General features: G+C 41.0%; 1 non-coding gene across 1 annotated transcript; it reads right to left on the bottom strand.

The window, feature by feature from the left end:
- Positions 1-108, bottom strand: LOC112725870 (small nucleolar RNA R71). Its single transcript, XR_003164951.1, has one exon. It is a non-coding gene; the product is annotated as a small nucleolar RNA R71 (small nucleolar RNA).
- Between the last annotated feature and the right edge of the window lie 7702 nt (positions 109-7810).

Raw genomic sequence — 7810 nt, 5'->3', positions numbered from 1 at the left:
AAGCTTAGAGTGGAAGTCCAAACCTTTAGACAGAAGGATGGTGAGTCCCTCTATGAAGCTTGGGAGAGATACAAGCAATTGATCAGAAGGTGCCCTTCTCACATGCTTTCAGAATGGAGCATCATAGGAATCTTCTATGATGGTCTGTCTGAACTATCCAAGATGTCATTGGATAGCTCTGCTGGAGGATCTCTTCATTTGAAGAAGACGCCTGCAGAAGCTCAAGAACTCATTGAAATGGTTGCAAATAACCAATTCATGTACACTTCTGAAAGGAATCCTGTGAATAATGGGACAACTCAGAAGAAGGGAGTTCTTGAGATTGATACTCTGAATGCCATATTGGCTCAGAATAAAATATTGACCCAACAAGTCAATATGATTTCTCAGAGTCTGTCTGGAATGCAAGCAGCAACAGGCAGTACTAAGGAAGCTTCCTCTGAAGAAGAAGCTTATGATCCTGAGAACCCAGCAATGGAAGAGGTGAATTACATGGGAGAATCCTATGAAAACACCTATAATCCTTCATGGAGAAATCACCCAAATCTCTCATGGAAGGATCAATAGAGACCTCAACAAGGTTTCAACAACAACAATGGTGGAAGAAACAGGTTTAGCAATGGCAAGCCTTTTCCATCATCTTCTCAGCAACAGATAGAGAATTCTAAGCAGAGCCACTCTGACTTAGCAACCATTGTCTCTGATCTAATCAAAACCACTCAAAGTTTCATGACTGAAACAAGGTCCTCCATTAGAAATTTGGAGGCACAATTGGGTCAGCTGAGTAAGAAAATTACTGAACTCCCTCCTAGCACTCTCCCTAGCAATACAGAAGAGAATCCAAAAAGAGAGTGCAAGGCCATAACCACATCTCACATGGCCGAACATGGAGAGGAGGAAGAGGCAGTGATTCCCACTGAGGAAGACCTCAATGGACGCCCACTGACCTCCATGGAGTTCCCTAATGAGGAACCATGGGAATCTGAGGCTCATTCTGAGACCATAGAGATTCCATTGAATTTACTTCTGCCTTTCATAAGCTCTGATGAGTATTCTTCCTCTGAAGAGGATGAAGATGTTACTGAAGAGCAAGTTGCTAAGTACCTTGGAGCAATCATGAAGCTAAATGCCAAGTTATTTGATAATGAGACTTGGGAGGATGAACCTCCATTGCTCATCAAAGAACTGGATGACTTGACTAGGCAGAGATTACCTCAAAAGAGACAGGACCCTGGAAAGTTCTCAATCCCTTGTACCATAGGCACCATGACTTTTGAGAAGGCTCTGTGTGACCTAGGGTCAAGCATAAACCTTATGCCTCTCTCTGTAATGGAGAAGCTAGAGATCATTGAGGTACAAGCTGCAAAAATCTCACTAGAGATGGCAGACAATTCAAAGAAACAGGCTTATGGACTTGTAGAGGATGTCTTGGTAAATGTTGAAGACCATTACATCCCTGCTGATTTCATAATCCTAGAAACTGGGAAGTGTATGGATGAATCCATCATCCTTGGCAGATCCTTCCTAGCCACAGCAAAGGCTGTGATTGATGTTGACAGAGGAGAATTGATCATTCAAGTGAATGAAGACTCCCTTGTGTTTAAAGCTCAAGGATATCCCTCTGTAACCGTGGAGAGGAAGCATGAAGAGCTTCTCTCAATACAGAGTCAAATAGATCCCCCACAGTCAAACTCTAAGTTTGGTGTTGGGAGGCCACAACCAAACTCTAAGTTTTGTGTTGAACCCCCACATTCAAACTCTAAGTTTGGTGTTGGGAGGTTCCAACATTGCTCTGAATATCTGTGAGGCTCCATGAGAGCCCACTGTCAAGCTATTGACATTAAAGAAGCGCTTGTTGGGAGGCAACCCAATCATTACTATTCTATGATAATTTTCTATTTTCTATTGTTATTTTATGTTTTCTATAGGTTGATGATCATGTGAAGTCACAAAAATAATTGAAAAAGCAAAAATAGAAGGAAAAACAGAATGAAAAATAGAACACCCTAGAGGAGAAACTTACTGGCGTTTAAACGCCAGTAAGGGTAGCAGAATGGGCGTTAAACGCCCAGTCTGGCACCATTCTGGGCGTTTAACGCCAGAAAAGGGCACCAGACTAGCGTTTAACACCAGGAATGGGCAAGAAGCTGGCGTTAAATGCCAGAAATAGGGCAGCAGCCTGGCGTTTAACGCCAGGATTGGCAGAAAGGGGCGTTTTGCACGCCACTTGGTGCAGGGATGAGATATCCTTGACACCTCAGGATCTGTGGACCCCACAGGATCCCCACCTACCCCACCACTCTCTCTCTTCTTCACCCATTCACCAATCACCTCAATCCCTCTTCCCCAAAAACCCCTCACCTATCAAATCCCACCATTCTCTTCACCACTCACATCCATCCTTCATAAAACCCTACCTACCTCACCATTCAAATTCAAACCACTTTCCCTCCCAAACCCACCCTCTATGGCCGAACCATACACACCCCTCTCACTCCTATATAAACCCATCTTCACTCCTTCATTTTCACACAACCTGAACACCACTTCTCTCCCTTGGCCGAAACACAAAGCCCACTACATCTCCTCTATTTCTTCTTCTTCTACTCTTTTCTTTCTTCTTTTGCTCGAGGACGAGCAACCTTCTAAGTTTGGTGTGGTAAAAGCTAAAGCTTTTTATTTTTCCATAACCATTTATGGCACCAAAGGCCGGAGAAACCTCTAGAAAGAGGAAAGGGAAGGCAAAAGATTCCACCTTCGAGTCATGAGAGATGGAGAGATTCCTCTCAAGGGTGCATCAAGACCACTTATATGAAGTTGTGGCCAAGAAGAAGGTGATCCCCGAGGTCACTTTTAAGCTCAAAAAGAATGAGTATCCGGAGATCCGACATGAGATCCGAAGAAGAGGTTGGGAAGTTCTCACCAACCCCATTCAACAAGTCAGAATCTTAATGGTTCAAGAGTTCTATGCCAATGCATGGATCACCAAGAACCATGATCAAAGTGTGAACCTGGACCCCAAGAATTGGCTTACAATGGTTCGAGGGAAATACTTGGATTTTAGTCCGGAAAATGTAAGGTTGGCATTCAACTTGCCCAGGATGCAAGGAGATGCACACCCCTACACTAGAAGGGTCAACTTTGATCAAAGATTGGACCAAGTCCTCATGGACATATGTGAAGAGGACGCTCAATGGAAAAGAGATTCAAGAGGGAAGCCGGTTCAACTAAGAAGGCATGACCTCAAGTCCGTGGCTAGGGGACGGTTGGAGTTCATCCAACGCTCAATCATTCCCACTAGCATCCGGTCCGAAGCTACTATATACCAGGCTATCATGATACATAGCATCATAATTGGAGAGGAAGTGGAAGTTCATGAGGTTATATCCCAAGAACTCTACAAGGTGGCGGACAAGTCCTCTCCTTTGGCAAGGTTAGCCTTTCCCCCATCTCATTTGTCACCTTTGCAATTTGGTTGGAATTGACATAGAGGGAGACATTCTCATTGATGAGGACAAACCCATCACTAAGAAAAGGATGGAGAAAACAAGAGAACCTCATCAAGAGCATGAGGAAATTCCTCATCATGAAATCCCTGAGATGCCTCAAGGGATGCATCTTCTTCCATAAAATTATTGGGAGCAAATCAACACCTCCCTAGGAGAATTAAGTTCCAACATGGGACAACTAAGGGTGGAGCACCAAGAGCATTCCATCCTCCTCCATGAAATTAGAGAAGATCAAAGAATCATGAGAGAGGAGCAACAAAGGCAAGGAAGAGACATTGAGGAGCTCAAGCACTCCATAAGATCTTCAAGAGGAAGAACAAGCCGCCATCACTAAGGTGGACCCGTTCTTTATTTTCCTTGTTCTTTATTTCCTGTTTTCCGAAAATTGTGCTTTATGTTTATTTATGTTTGTGTCTTTATTACATGATCATTAATGTCTATGCCTTAAAGCTATGAAAATGAATCCATCACATTTCTTAAATGAAAAATGTTTTTAATTGAAAAAGAAAAAGAAGTGCATGAATTTCAAATTTTAAAACAGTTTAATTATTTTGATGTGGCGGCAATACTGTTGTCTTTCTGAATAAATGCTTGAACAGTGCATATTTTTTAATTTGATTGTTTATGAATGTTAAAATTGTTGGCTCTTGAAAGAATGAAAGGAAAAGGAGAAATGTTATCTGATGATCTGAAAAATCATAAAATTGATTCTTGAAGCAAGAAAAAGCAGTGAAAAACTTGCAAAAAAAAGAGAGAGAAAAAGAAAAGCAAGCAGAAAAAGCCAATACCCCTTTAAACCAAAAGGCAAGGGTGATAAAAAGGATCTAAGGCTTTGAGCATCAGTGGATAGGAGGGCCCACAGGAATAAAATCCTGGCCTAAGCGGCTAAACCAAGCTGTCCCTAACCATGTGCTTGTGGCGTGAAGGTGTCAAGTAAAAACTTGAGACTGAGCGGTTAAAGTCGAGGTCCAAAAAAAAAAGAAGAGTGTGCTTAAGAACCCTGGACACCTCTAATTGGGGACTCTAGCAAAGCTGAGTCACAATCTGAAAAGGTTCACCCAGTTATGTGTCTGTGGCATTTATGTATCCGGTGGTAATACTGGAAAACAAAGTGCTTAGGGCCACGACCAAGACTCATAAAGTAGTTGTGTTCAAGAATCAACATACTTAACTAGGAGAATCAATAAGACTATCTGGATTCTGAGTTCCTATAGATGCCAATCATTCTGAACTTCAAAGGATAAAGTGAGACGCCAAAACTGTTCAGAAGTAAAAAGCTAAAAGCCCCGCTCATCTAATTAATACTAATCTTCATAGATGTTTTTAGAATTCATTGTATATTCTCTTCTTTTTATCCTATTTGATTTTCAGATGCTTGGGGACAAGCAACAATTTAAGTTTGGTGTTGTGATGAGCGGATAATTTATACGCTTTTTGGCATTGTTTTTAGTATATTTTTAGTATATTTTAATTAGTTTTTATTATATTTTTATTAGTTTTTATTTAAAAATTATACTTCTGGACTTTACTATGAGTTTGTGTATTTTTCTGTGATTTCAGGTATTTTCTGGCTGAAATTGAGGGACCTGAGCAAAAATCTGATTCAGAGGCTGAAAAAGGACAGCAGATGCTGTTGGATTCTGACCTCCCTGCACTCAAAGTGGATTTTCTGGAGCTACAAAAGCCCAATTGGCGCGCTCTCAACTGCGTTGAAAAGTAGACATCCTAGGCTTTCCAGCAATATATAATAGTCCATACTTTGCTCGAGATTTGATGGCCCAAACAGGCGTTCCAAGTCAGCTCAAGAATTCTAGCGTTTAACTCCGAAACTGGCACAAAAGCTGGAGTTAAACGCCCAAACTGGCACAAAAGCTGGCGTTTAACTCCAAGAAAAGTCTCTACACGAAAATGCTTCAATTCTCAGCCCAAGCACACACCAAGTGGGCCCGAAAGAAGATTTCTGCATTAATTACTGATTTTTGTAACCCTAGGCTACTAGTTTTCTATAAATAGGACCTTTTGCTATTGTATTTGGATATACTTTTGATCTTTGATAAGTCTTATGCTATCTTAGACACGTTTGGGGCTGGCCTCACGGCCATGCCTGGACCTTGTTCTTATGTATTCTTAACGGTGGAGTTTCTACACACCATAGATTAAGGTGTGGAGCTCTGCTGTTCTTTATGAATTAATACAAGTACTATTGTTTTTCTATTCAACTCAAGTCCATTTCTTCTCCAAGATATTCATTCGTTCTTCAACTTGATGAATGTGATGATCCGTGACACTAATCATCATTCTCACCTATGAACATGTGCCTGACAACCACCTCTGTTCTACTAGCAATGGCTTGAATGCGTATCTCTTGGGTTTCTAATCTAAGATTGGAACCTTCGTGGTATATGCTAGAATTATTGGCGGCCATTCCTGAGATCCGGAAAGTCTAAACCTTGTCTGTGGTATTCCAAGTAGGATCTGGGAAGGGATGACTGTGACGAGCTTCAAACTCGCGATTGTGGGGCGTGTGACAGACGCAAAAGGATCAATGGATCCTATTCCGACATGATCGAGAACCGACAGCTGATTAGCCGATGTTGTGACAGAGCATCAGGACCATTTTCACCGAGAGGACGGGATGTAGCCATTGACAACGGTGATGCCCAACATAAAGCTTGCCATGGAAAGGAGTATGAATGATTGGAAGAAGGCAATAGGAAAGCAGAGGTTCAAAGGGAACAAAGCATCTTCATACGCTTATCTGAAATCCACCAATGAATTACATAAGTATCTCTATCTTTGTTTTATGTTTTATTCATCTTTTAATTATCAACCCTCCATCACCATTTGAATCTGCCTGAATGAGATTTACAAGATGACCATAGCTTGCTTCAAGCCGACAATCTCCGTGGGATCGACCCTTACTCACGTAAGGTTTATTACTTGGACGACCCAGTGCACTTGCTGGTTAGTTGTGCGGAATTGTGACAGAGTGTGATTCACGTTTGAGAGCTCCAAGTCTTTGGCGCCATTGTTGATGATCACAATTTCGTGCACCAAGTTTCAATGCTATTGGATTTAATTTTAATTTTATATGGAATTTTAGATATCATATGCTGCTGCTGTTTTCTGGTTTCTAAGCACTGCAGAGCAAGTCAGCATTTCTACTCTGTTTTTGAGGCTAGTTAAATCAGAAAATTATAATTTTTGGTTTGTTAGAAAGCTTATTTCGAGATGAACGTCTGGACATAAAGTTTGCCCAATTCTGAGTTCATTTGTTATATTAAAAACAGAAAATAAAATAGAGTGTCGAGGATGTCTTAGTGATAGTCATGGGTCCGAGAAGTCAAAGATTAATCTTCATGTTATGTGATTGATTTAATGTTAGAGTTGGGTTGATTTTAAGATTATTCGATATTAGAAAGATTAAGAGTTTGATAAACGGTTTGGTCAGGACCCAGAAAGGGTAAACGTGCTGAATTATAAGATAATGATGATGAAAAATGTGAAAGGGAAGTTGTTAATAAAAGGAGTTAACATGCCATGGCTTGATGAATGATTAAATAATGATTATGACTATGAAATGGCTTATGAATGATGATATCTGAGATACGAGTTTCTCTAGGTAAAAACCGTGGCTGGCCACCACGTGTTCCAGGTTGAATCTCGATACTCTGTTGACCCTACATCATAAGGGTGACCGGGCACGTATAAATTCCCAGGTATGGATATCCCCATTGAGTGATTTATATGATGATTAAATGTGAACTCTATGCATAGACTCTTGGGGATGCACGACGGGGGACAGTCTAAGGTTTTCGGACTTGTCGGGTTGGCTGGATAACCGACAGATGGGCCCCATCAGCCATAGGACAGACATGCATCATATGCATTTGTTTGTTTTGATTGCTATGCATTTTCTGGGTTTGCCTAATTTATATATATCACATGCTATCTGTTCTACTTGCTATTTGTACTATCTGCTCACTACTTGTGCGTGGACTTGTTTAGTTGCTTGTTTATGTTGCATTTTGGATGATGGAGGGATGGAAGAGATGGAGAAATGGTTGGATGTCAGATTAGGATTGAACTTGAGTAAGTTAGGTAGACTTAGAATACCTACCCCTGTTTATGGCTTCTGTTCAGTACTTGAGTTGGATAACTGAATAATAGAGTTCTAGGATTGCCTATGGCATTGTCAGGACCTTATTTATTATACGTATGGCACTTTTACCATGCTGAGAACCTCCGGTTCTCATTCCATATTGTATTGTTGTTTTTCAGATGTAGGTCGAGAGGCTCCG

This window comes from Arachis hypogaea, chromosome 11, assembly GCF_003086295.3.
Source record: "Arachis hypogaea cultivar Tifrunner chromosome 11, arahy.Tifrunner.gnm2.J5K5, whole genome shotgun sequence".
Taxonomy (NCBI): Eukaryota; Viridiplantae; Streptophyta; class Magnoliopsida; order Fabales; family Fabaceae; genus Arachis; species Arachis hypogaea.
Note: the sequence above shows the minus strand (reverse complement) of the source record. Positions and strands in the feature narration are given on the sequence as shown.